General features: G+C 33.8%; 1 long non-coding RNA gene across 1 annotated transcript; it reads right to left on the reverse strand.

Annotated features, from left to right (window-relative positions):
* Positions 1–206: 206 nt before the first annotated feature.
* On the reverse strand, positions 207–3,020 carry LOC143055890 (uncharacterized). The gene is made up of 3 exons (XR_012972163.1): positions 2,633–3,020; positions 2,035–2,112; positions 207–580 (listed from the first exon to the last, which is right to left on the reverse strand). It is a non-coding gene; the product is annotated as an uncharacterized LOC143055890 (long non-coding RNA).
* Positions 3,021–12,622: the final 9,602 nt, after the last annotated feature.

Below are 12,622 nucleotides of genomic sequence, written 5' to 3' on the forward strand. Positions count from 1 at the left end.
GTTTTATTTTATCAGTTTTTATGGTTTTATATGTTGTTTGGTATTTTGTTATCCCTTTCAAACAATCACTGACACAAAATACAGAAAAAATACTTTAAATCAATTTATTTTGAACAAACAACACATAATACAGCAAAGTTGTCATCATACGGTGGACACGGCAGAGAACCACATTTTGTACCAGTACCGTACAAAAGACGCCCAGCTTTATTCGCTTTGCCACCTTGTACAAATTCTGGGCTCGCATCGACACAGATAAAGGATGATGCCTTCTGAGTATACGAGTCAGATGCTATATATCCATAATATTCTAACTTCCATCCAAAATAGCACGATTTCCGACCAGGGATCATGACAGACGAGTATGTATGTTTACTCCTGCAAAGAGCGCAAGGAACATCTTCATCAAGAGACCCAGATCCAAAGAACGTTTGCTGATATTCGGTACCATACAAATAGCTCCACCCAGGTGCAGATTTGTTACTCATTTCTGGATTATTTGGAAGGCACAGCAAATTTGATGCACCACCAAAACGAGTGCTGCGATCGCTATCGTAATGACTCTGTCCCGCAGTAAAACCTAAAATTGCAACATAGATTTATGTGTAGCCTACAATCGGAAACGATTTATTTATTTGGTAGGTTAAAGGTAGTTAACTATAAAATCAAAAACGTATGCACATACTCATTTTCATGTGAACTTCTTAGAATATATGAAAAATCAGGGGCAAATGTAATTGTGTGGGTGGGTATGATATTTTAGAACAGATTTTGTTGTTTTCAGATAAATTTAGGCATACATTTATGGTTATTAGTTGATCATTGAATGTTCGATTAAATGCAGACCTAGCATCTGGAAGGTGTCTGTAATTTCGTTAATATCAGTTTTGGTCAAGAGCGTACATGCTAATAGTTTTATTTCCAGGAAGATATCGTATGCTCATGTAAAATTGATATCATGTGTTTATGTTTTTGTAACTTATATTTACTTTGTCATGGGTAAAATCATTTCTGATAGACATGAAATGCACGACAGTCGAGTATTACAGCCAGTACGCTATTAGGTGTACTTATAAGCAATCAAACATTAATAAGATTGAGAATAGAAATTGGGAATATGTCAAAGAGACAACAACCCGACGAAAGAGCAGACAATGGCCGATGACCACAAATTGTTCTTCAACGCATCCGGTATTATGAAACTACATTATTACCAAGCTAACATTTATATGAACATCTTCTAAAATATAATATAAGTAATGCAAAAATCTATAGTCGAACTGTAGGTGAACGTAGTAGAATTTATTTTCATATATGTTAAAGAAGGTGGAAAATATGCACTAGGAAGGCTCATAAAAACAGAAAGGAAATGTTTGCCATACCAGTATTTGAAAATCTTGACATAAATAGGTATTTTTATGCCCCACCTACGATAGTAGAGGGGCATTATGTTTTCTGGTCTGTGCGTCCGTTCGTTCGTCCGTTCGTTCGTCCGTTCGTTCGTTCGTTCGTTCGTCCGTCTGTCCCGCTTCAGGTTAACGTTTTTGGTCGAGGTAGTTTTTGATGAAGTTGAAGTCCAATCGACTTCAAACTTGGTACACATGTTCCCTATGATATGATCTTTCTAATTTTAATGCCAAATTAGAGATTTTACCCCATTTCACGGTCCACTGAACATAGAAAATGATAGTGCGAGTGGGGCATTCGTGTACTGAGGACACATTCTTGTTTTATTCTCGTGTCAATGTTTGTTATATTCATTGCCTACAAATCCAGAACTAAAAAAGTAATACATAAAAACTGAAGATACAAAACGTAGAGTCCTACAAGACATAGAATAAACATATCATTTTGTTTTCAGGTTTATATAGCTTGTTTGTCGCTGTAACTCATATGAGTATCGGATCATGTTATAAATGTACTAAGAAGAAAAAGAAAAAGAGTTCTTAATATACCGGTATACGCGTTTTGTTCATCAAACATTGTTAACATATACTTTGAAGAGTTTTTTTAAAAACTATATGTACACTATACCAGTATATACAAGTTCAGTATCTGTTCCAGAACACTGTTTCCGTCCCCAACGTGTGTATGTAGAACCATAATCTGAAACTAGAATCGGAACAATAGAAAAATTCAACATATCTATTTGGAACGTATTTGTATAAACTTTGTTCATAGCCCATAGTCTTTTTTGAAAGCGTGCTTGCCTTTAATAAGTGAGGGATGCAGTGGGTTCAATCATCACATGGGACAAAATAAAGAATTACAAATTTCCTTGGTTTTTTTTTCGAAAAGAAAGCATCATTTCAAATGGTAGAAGCAAAGACTGATTGGCAGTGATGTAAACTAATGTTGCCAGGTAGTGTTCAGCTTGTGTAATGAAAGGCATGTTCATATTAAATATAACTTGTTCTTGTGCAGATATATTTTTATATTTGCCACTGAACGTAAAATACCAATATAAAATAATTGTATATCGTTCATTTGCATTTATCACAGAAAGTTTTTCAATACATTTTAAGCTGTAAAGATTTCTTCTAAAGAAATTAATGTTGAAATTTCCATGGAAATATACATTTTGGTAATAATTCTCGTGTAAAAAGTACATTTAAGTTGCTACCATGGTTACCTTTTTGTATAGATGCTGAAATTTTGGAGGTTACAGCTTCTAAATTGACAGTTTTTGCCTTTTCTCGATCAAAAGAGGATTGTAATTGGGTGACTGTTGACATCAGGTTGTCGTTCCTTATCTTCTCCTGTGACAACTGCGTCTGTACTTGGACCATTGTGTTTGTCATATTCTTTTTCAATTCTGCCATTTGTTTGTTCAATTCCTGGTTTGCTCGGTCTAGTTCAGCTAACCGTGATCCTACGACACCCGGGTCATTAAGCAATAGACGTTTTGCCTGTCCAACATCAAGTGAAGATCCATCCGATATGTCTGTAGAAGTAATTTTCTGAAGACTAAAGCTCCAAACCACAATCAAAATTAACAAGATTTTCATCTGGAGTGCCGCTTACAACTTATTTAATGCAAAGGTTAACTTACACATATTGTATAAGGAGATAAGATAAACTTTTAAGCACGTGGTTTACCTATTCTGTAGGAATCTTTCAAGTGTAAATGGCACCTGTAGATATATTATCTTTGTAGATCTAACATTGTTGAACTGAATTTAAAACTAATATACTACTATAAAAGTTTTGGTTTTAATCATTGTATAATTATTACTTTATCCTATTATAAGGAACGAGTGTCGTATACAAGTATATAATAAAATAATCTTGATGTGACTGCATGTTAAATATTTTGTTATAATCTTTTTCGACGAACAGGAAAAACAGCTAATCTAATAATACAATCTTATAGATCGCCTTTTTCCTGTTTAGGTGTAATATCACTCTTTGTTAATTGTTGATGGATTCTGCAACAGGAATGTATATGCGTCTAGTGTGGATAGGGCCATAGGCACCTATACCACTGCTGGCTAGCCTGTATTGCAGGTGAATAAAAAGCCGAGTGAGTAAGTCGTTTTGACAGTACATAGCCTCTACATGATTCAAGACTTCTGCAATGCCTCCTCGCGACAGCACAGTTTAACTAGGGTAATTTAGGAGCAGCAACATACCCAAGATAAATCCAATGTGTGGGCCCACCGGTGAGTGAACAGGTCCTTACACTCACCAAACTTGTCCAAGCTATTGAAAAATAACACGAGTCGTAAGTCAAGAAAGGCAACCCATCTAGTAGAAGTAATAACTCCAAATCAAACAGGTTAGATAAGGATCGTTATCGAGAGGAAGGATACCTCGAGAACAAAACAGGTGTGGGGTGGAGCGCGAGACAAACTTTCTCGCCTTGTAAAAAATTCACAGCTACAGAATCATTGATGAACATGAATACGTTTACCGATTCAGTAGAGAGGGTCTCTTCATCAACAAGACATGTGACGCATTGCAGGGAAAGCGAAAACGAAGCTGCAAAGCCGATTCACCTTCTGACACCTAAGCCAACCACCATACTTGGGACCTGGAATGTAAGAACCATTTACCAAAGTGGCAAAGCAGCGATCATAGCAAACGAAATGAAAAGTACAAAATTGAAATCTAGGGATGGAGCTCTTGTTACTGGTGAGACTATTCTATATTCCGGACACCAAGAGTCCACATACAGAGAGAGTTTCAATGATGAAGTGAAACTTCAGTGATATATGGTAGGAAGAAGTTATGCCGCAAGAATGGACCGAATGCCATATAATCTAACTACCAACTATAAAGCAACCTTTCAGAATGTAAAAAAAACATAACAAAGGAATTGCAATACTATCAGTGGCAGCAAATGTGCTAAATAGAATCCAACTTACACGACTTATCAAGGCTGTAGATGAACAGCAAACAGAATTTAGGATAGACCGATCATACATAGACCAAAAAGCCACACTACGTATAAATAAAGAATAGTCATCAGAGTAGAACACCTCCCTACTGATTAACTTTGTAGATTTTGAAAAGGCATTTGACATCTAGGACAGATAAACCCTTTGGAACATCATGGATCATTATGGAAATAAACTCATCATAGATACCAGGACTAAATTTTGTTTATACGCCAGACGCGCGTTTTGTCTACAAAAGACTCATCAGTGACTCTCGAATCCTAAAAAGTTCAAAAGGCCAAATAAAGTGCGAAGTTGAAGAGCATTGAGGACTAAAATTCCTAAAAGTTTTGCCAAATACAGCTAAGGTAATCTATGCCAGTGGTAGAAAAGCCTCAGTATTTCAAATAATTCCAAATTTTGTAAACAGTTAATTTATAAATATAACCATATCAATGATAATTCATGTCAGCACAAAAAGTGCTGACTACTGGGCTTGTGATACCCTCGGGGACATAAATCTCCACCATCAGTGGCATCGACCCAGTTGTTGTAAATAAATACCACAATCATTCATAAACATCATCTGGAACTTTTATAACAACATAAAATATATAGTTATACATGAAGGCAAGCTCAGGAAACAACCAATAAAGAGGGACAACACCAAATTCTAATGAAATTTGGATGTAACAATTTTTTTCTTTGGCTAAAAGTCGCCGTCAAATCCACAGTTGACCAGGCGTAACTAAGGAGGGACCCGCCATTTTGAATTGATGAATCAACAAATGTTCGATTACTACTATATAATCGAAAATAAAACAACACCTACCTCGAATTCGCCGTTTTAATGTAATTTTATCCTAATTTGAAGCACACAGGTAAAGTAATAACCTCCAGTTTGTAAGTTTTCATTTGTATGACGTCACGTTTAGCCATGACGTCTTTGTGCCAAAATCATTCATGAAGTTTCGCGGATTTTTTTTATTTGACAAATTTAGACATTTTTTCAAGTTTTATCGTATTTTTTCTTTTTGTAATGCATTAGAATCGGAATAACAGCACTGTAGTTGAAGAGTTGCCACCGTCAATTTTGATTTGACGGTCGCAAATCTCCGTTTTACTGTCTCCGCTACGCGTCGCCAATAAAACTGCATTTGCGACCGTCAAATCTACAATTGACGGTGGCAACTCTTCAACTTCAGTACTGTTATTCCTTAAATAGAATAGCTAGAGGAGTTTTCTTATATCTAGGAAGCATTTTCAACATAGAATCGAAGGTGGTACAGACGCTGATTTTAAAGCAAGAATCAACAAAGCCGGAGAATATTCTACGGAAAATATTGAGTGCCAAAAACATCTCAAGAAGCACAAAAGTTACAAAAAATACTCTTGTAGGGACAGGAAACATGGAAAACAGCTAAAACAATGTTGTCTAGACTCCAAATAGTCATAAACTACTGCAAAATGAGAACCCTGAACATCAAATGATTTGACTAAGTAAAAAAAGAATACCTATGGGGAAGAAGTGACTAATAACCTATTGACATCAAATTCAAGAAAAAAATGGGTATTTGATAGGCTACACACAAAAAACAAAGAAGCAGCATTTTAAGGCACGCGGTTAAGAGGAACGAAAAAGAATCAGAGGACGACTAAGACACACATGGCTCAGAGCCACATAATTTGATATAAAGCAGCAAGAATACAACTCGAAAACTTTTAATAGAATAAGTTGCGCTAAATCGAGTTAGATGAAGGGAGTTCGTCAATGGCCTATGCTCCCTGGAGGAGCCAATGGCCTAAGTAAGTAAGCAAAAATTTCACATAATATTTCATAGCATACAAGAAAATAGCCATCACTGGAACTTAACCAAACAGATATTCACCTCTTTTTATTAACCTGTGCACAAGCTGTAGTTACCATGTAACCTCAGGTTTCCAAAATATTCTTTAGAAACACTTAATAAAAAAATAATGGTGCTTTTAAAAACCAAAGATATATAACAATGACCAGAAATGTTTAAATGCAATGATATCTAGGATTAATTTTCTTGGAACTGTCAAGGGAATATTTTTTTCTACCCTTTTTTCGTATGCAACCGGATGTGACATACTATTGTTTGGTGATATTATACCTTTAGGATTTGACATTGTTCGGTGTAATGAAGCTGACTTACTCCTCCCATATGTTACATGTTCTACTTTAGAGTGGATCATTTCAGTGCTGTCTCTGCAGTTTTAACGGTTTTATTCTAGAGTTTGTTTTCGCAGTTTTACCGTAGAACAGACCCGTTAATAGCTGTCTCTGCAGTTTTAAGTTCTTTACTGGATAAGGTTCTCGACACTCTAAAATAAAACAAATCCGTTATGAGATATCTCTTCATGATCGACGGTTCTACACTAGAACTGGTTCTCGCAGTTCTACCCTAGATCAGATCTTCACATCTCCATAATTTAGGACAGCTCTTTATCTATTTATATAATTATCTATTTATTTAAATTTTTCTTATGTATTTACTAGTTTCCTTTTCTTTCTTCTTCTTTTTTCTTCTTTATGCAAACTTTTATTCTATATTATTTCACAAAAAAATATAATGGGATATCGTTTCGTTATTATTATTTTTATTTTAGCATTACATTTATTAAATCAACATGATTAACTGTTGTTTATACTTAAGTGTGCGACAACATTCACATAATAATACTAAACCAATATCATCATTTACGATTGTAAATGTCAGGTGAAATCGGACATGGAAAACACTCCCACATAAAGTAATCAATAAAACTGCGTGACCTATATATTGTATCTGTAAAAAACCACCACATCGAAACTGAGAATCGACCTTATAATATGTTTCTGGTATTTCTTTTCTAAGTATTTATCAAAATGTATTACCTGATTGCGCAACCATTAAATATACAAATAAATATATAATTGATTCAAAATTAATTATAAAAAACGTGAAATAACACAACTTAACATAATTCAAAATATTAAAAAGATGATGTGGTATGATTGCCATTGAGAAAAATCTCCCCAATAGACCGAATGACCAATTTAGATCACCATACGACCTCCAACCCTGAGCTAAGCCCATACCACATAGCCAGCTTAAAAAGGCCCCGAAATAACATAGGATGAGCAATCCAAAGACTATCTGCCTAATTTATGTAGAAAAAAACCCATCGAAAAGCAAATATGTAACAAAGCAACAAACAACCACCACTTAATTATAGGTTCCTGACATTTTAGGAAATGTTAAGCATGTGATAAAGCTGCATATATTTGCAAATGTTCTGGAATTCGGCATAACGGTATTAGATCTTTTATTTTTAATAGCACATGCTCTCGTCGCATTTTGGCATTTTGATTTCTGTTTTTACAAGTTACTCAAGCCTGGTATTGTAGCAATTCAACAATATCAATAGTTGTATAAACAGGGTCACATTTCACGTCGATTTCCTTGGAAACTTTTCAGGTCTATTAATTTTGAATTTCTATAGATTGCAAACCATTGGAAACTTATATTTACTCATAACAATAACAACTGTCAATTTTAACCGGGTTATCAAATATATCAAATTACATTTAAGCAATTTGTTGGCAAAATCTGACATTCCACTGTCATAGATATAAATAGTATTAATTTTCAGCAGTATATCTTGATGTTATCATACCTGCTCTTCTCCCAATAGTACCACATGTCATCTATTATCTATAAGGAATTGATTATTTTCAAGGCTTGCACAGAAATGGTGAAAACAATTGACAATATTCCTAGAGGTTACGATTTTTATTATTAAATGACTTGGTGTTTATGTGCTCGAAGCATTTTTCTAAATTTCAGTTGATAAAGTTAAATAAGATCGTATAGTATTCCCTGTAAGTCATATAAGGTCTCATTAGTAATAATCTCCCCATTCCTTCTTATTTCATCGAATTTAAATCTTTGTAATTTGTAATTCACCAAATTATAAAAGATAAATAAAGGCAACAGTAGTATACCGAAGTTCGAAAGAAATAAATCGATTGAGAGAAAACAAATCCGGGTTGTAAACTAAAACCGAGGGAAACACATTAAAATATAAGAGGAAAACAACGAAACAACAGAAATACTAAAGTGCAACAAAAAACCAAACAACAATGTAACACACACAGAAACGAATTTTAAGATAACAATTGCCATTTTCCTGACTTAGTACAAGACATTTTAAGAAAAAAAATGGTAGTTTGAACCTAGTTGTTTTGTGGCTAGCCAAACTTCCCGCTCTCGTGGCAATGTTAAATATAACACTAAAATGATAACATTGCATGACAGGACTACAATACAAATAAATGAATACAAGATATATTATTTCAAGAAAAGTTTTTCAAATGGTTCAGTTTTTCAGATTTTTTTTTATGGTCGATATATTGATTGATTGCTGTTTGCTTATCTTATCTTTAGCAGATATTACAAACATAGTCAAGACGTACACATTACCATTAAAATATGTGACATGAAGTTCTGCAAAGTTGTTCAACCTGGACGAAAAGATAACATTTCGACTGCCACTAGAAAGAAATGAGTAAATTGATGATGGCAAATGGAAATAAAATATTGCCTTTGGTAGGGTTGTTGTCTCCTTGACACATTTCCCAAAACTTGTAGAAAAGGTTCTTTAAGGTAGATAGGGTGTCTTCCTCCATCTTGGATTTGTAAATACAAGAAAACAAGGTCTATATGTTAAATAGAATGTGCAAAATTTAAGAGTAGTAAGTAATTCATGTGTAAGAACTTTCACTTCAATATAGAAAATGATGTATTTTACAAACAACAGAAATTTTTGTTACATTAATTTTTTTCCAAATTTGCCACATAAGGGAAGGCAACTCAAATGCAAGGGCAGATAATTCAGATTAAGGTACTTTTACAATAGAATGTGTTAGTAATTTACCTAATTTATAATGTAGCAAGAAAACGGGTACGGTGATCCCAATTTTTCTTTTTCTTATCTGAAAAGCATACTATTAAAGCTATCTTCTCATGTTATCTCAAAATTTTAATGTGTAGTTTGCGCTTTATTGCAGACAATTGGGTTTTCCATACATAATCTATACAAAATTTGTTAATGCGTGAAAATAAGCCCCGTAACTCATTCTTTTTTTTTTCTTTTTTTAAAGCATGATATAAACTACATTTTGTCAAATTATTGAAAAATTCTATGGATTATAGTTTAGACACCACATCTACCTTTACTTAGAAAGATTATAACACTACTTCAAACTTTATCAGCATGTAGATTCTATCTGTTTATATACTGTAAATAAGGCTGTATCTCATTCTTTATTGTCAGGGGTGCGTAAAAATCATTAATAATTAGCTTTTTATCATTCTTTAAAAAAAGCCATATAGACGCCTCATAATTGCCCTACTGGAAGGTAGATGCCTTGGACGAAAATCGATTGAACATGTTAAAGATTGCATTCTTTTAATAGTATCTTTTCGTCTTTAGAAAGATCGGAACTTGTTCTAAATCTTTTCTAAGACACCGACCTACCTAGCAATGATCATTCCTTAAAAATCTAAGAAAAACAACTTATCTCCCAGTAAAATCAGAGGATCAAGATAGGACATGTTTACAAATTGACCATCATTGTCCTGTTGGTCTTCTAGATGTGTTTTCCTAGGCTATGTCACATCTGCTTATTCTTATATTGGAGACATACTTTTGTAATTAGAATTACTTAAATTTATGAATGTCAATGAATGATTGTACTAACGTGATAAACAATCAATATAGTACTACACCCCTCCTTTCAAGTTCTGGTATTTTCATTTGTATTGTAATTAAAGCTGATGGGTTCTTCAACAATAAGGATAATTTTATATAGAACCATATCAAATGCCTACTTACCTACTGATTTAGTTTCTTTTTGTCGAAAGTATAATTAAAAGGATGATGATTCCAACATTATCATCCATGCTTACCTGTGACAAAAAACATAGTCAGATCTTTAGAATACAAATGAATTCTTTAACAATAAGGATCATTTTCTATATTTTCTCTATAGAATCAGTTACCTAGTTACTCTCTGTTCTATTCTTGTTTGTCAAGATAATTAACAGATGTGGATTTATCATGTATACTTTCTTTTGACGAAAACACGTTAAGATATTAAGAAAAACAAGTATATTCTCTAACAATAAGGATACCTATATATTTATAGTTATATAACAGAAACAATGTTCGATTTATAATGTGATTTTTTGTGTTCTTTATTTTTATAATCATTTAAATATTTACTTTTTGTCAAGATGAATGAAAAGGTGAGGTCAGATCTTTATTGTTCACACTAAAATCAGCACCACACTTTAATTTAAGGTCATAGTATACACTTAAAAAAGAGTATTTACAAAAATACTGAACTCCAAGGTTAACTAAACAAAAGGAGGAATGACAAAATGAACCACTCAGTTATATCAACAAACAGAACTAATAGCAAACTAATATAACATTCTCGCTTTTGGAAAGGCATTTCAGACGAAAATCATAAGTTAAACCTGGTTTTATAGATAGCTCAATCTCACTTTTGTACATCAACTGTTTACATTTCCGTTATATTGATAAAATTAGGTGAGCAACTCAAAAAGACATAATTAGTTAGCGTGATAATTATAGTGGAAGATATTAGCAAGAAAAATGGAGGGAATTGTGCAAATGATGATACAAGCATGGAAATTAGCACGAAGCATCATTATTATATACTTTTTAAGAAAAAACTGCTGGCCATAAAAAAAATCATTTTTTCAAGATGGCCACCACCTTTTCTAAAACGGCTGTTTTTTACAGGTTTAAAATACATATTTTCTGGTAAACATTTTCTTTGACCTTCTTTTAGAAGAAATTATTATCAGATTTGGTGGCTACCTTCTTTTCATGTGACATATATACTAGAAATGAATATATTACATGTTCAGGGTTTGTGCATGCGCGAAAATGTTACAAAATTCACACAAAAACATTTAAATTATTCATTATATACTTAGCGCTTTTGGATTTTTAATGACGTTATGAATTTGTTTGATACCATTTTTTAAGGTTATGATACACATGCGTTTAACAATTTCGCGCATGCGCAGACTTTTTATAGACATAAAGAGAGATTTGCACGCACTATAAGGGTACACTGATGTAAATCGTAGTTCATCTTACAGATGCGGATTTGGATTTTGTAAACATATCTTTGTCATCATTTCATTCCTCTAAACATCAAGGCTCTTCTGTTAAAGTTCGTGTAACTGATGCTACTGTTTGAAAACACGTCCTTTCAGGTGCAATGATCAAGCATTCATTGAATAAGGTGAATAGGTGGTTAACTTTCTAAATCCCGGGCAACCATAATTATAGCTGCAGATCAACCACTTTGGTATTGGCTAAGCAATTTTAGTGGGAATGGCCAGATTTGTACGGAGAAGATAAGTTTATCGTCATGTTTGGTGGATTGTATATTACAATGACTTGTTTTAAAAGTCTGAGTGAAATATTGCGTGATAGTGGATGGACATGTGCCCTCACTGAAGCCGTTATTGCAACACATAGAATGGCAGATTCTTTTCATATATGTTCAAAGGTAAAAAGAACTAAATACGCACATCGATGGCAGCATGTGTTTTTCTTGAATTGATAATGTCAGCTTACATGAATGTGACCTACCGAATTAGACTATTTACCGGATTTGTAATCACATAAGCAACACGACGGGTGCCAAATGTGGAGGAGGATCTGCTTACCCTTCCGGAGCACCTGAGATCACCCCTAGTTTTTGGTGGGGTTCGTGTTGTTTATTCTTTAGTTTTCTATGTTGTGTCCTGTGTATTATAATTGTTTGTCTGTTTGTCTTGTTCATTTTTAGCCATGGCGTTGTCAGTTTATTTTAGATTTAAGAGTTTGACTGTCCCTTTAGTATCTTTCGTCCCTCTTTTATAAACGCGTAAACGCAGAACATATAACCCATGACTCTGTGACGTTCAAGTATTTGATCAACTGGTGTAAGGAAAGAGAGTCGTCTCGACCACAGTTTAATTTCTGGCTTTCAATTATGAATTAAGAACTTCTTGTGATTTCGGTAGTACGCCTCATTTCACGAGTCAGATATCGTACAAACAGTCCATACTAAGCAGGATACATATTTTGTTTGTCTTGATCATGTTAATTATGCTCGATGGTTACCAATCGCGATCCATTTCCGAGGC

This window comes from Mytilus galloprovincialis, chromosome 13, assembly GCF_965363235.1.
Source record: "Mytilus galloprovincialis chromosome 13, xbMytGall1.hap1.1, whole genome shotgun sequence".
Classification (NCBI taxonomy): domain Eukaryota; kingdom Metazoa; phylum Mollusca; class Bivalvia; order Mytilida; family Mytilidae; genus Mytilus; species Mytilus galloprovincialis.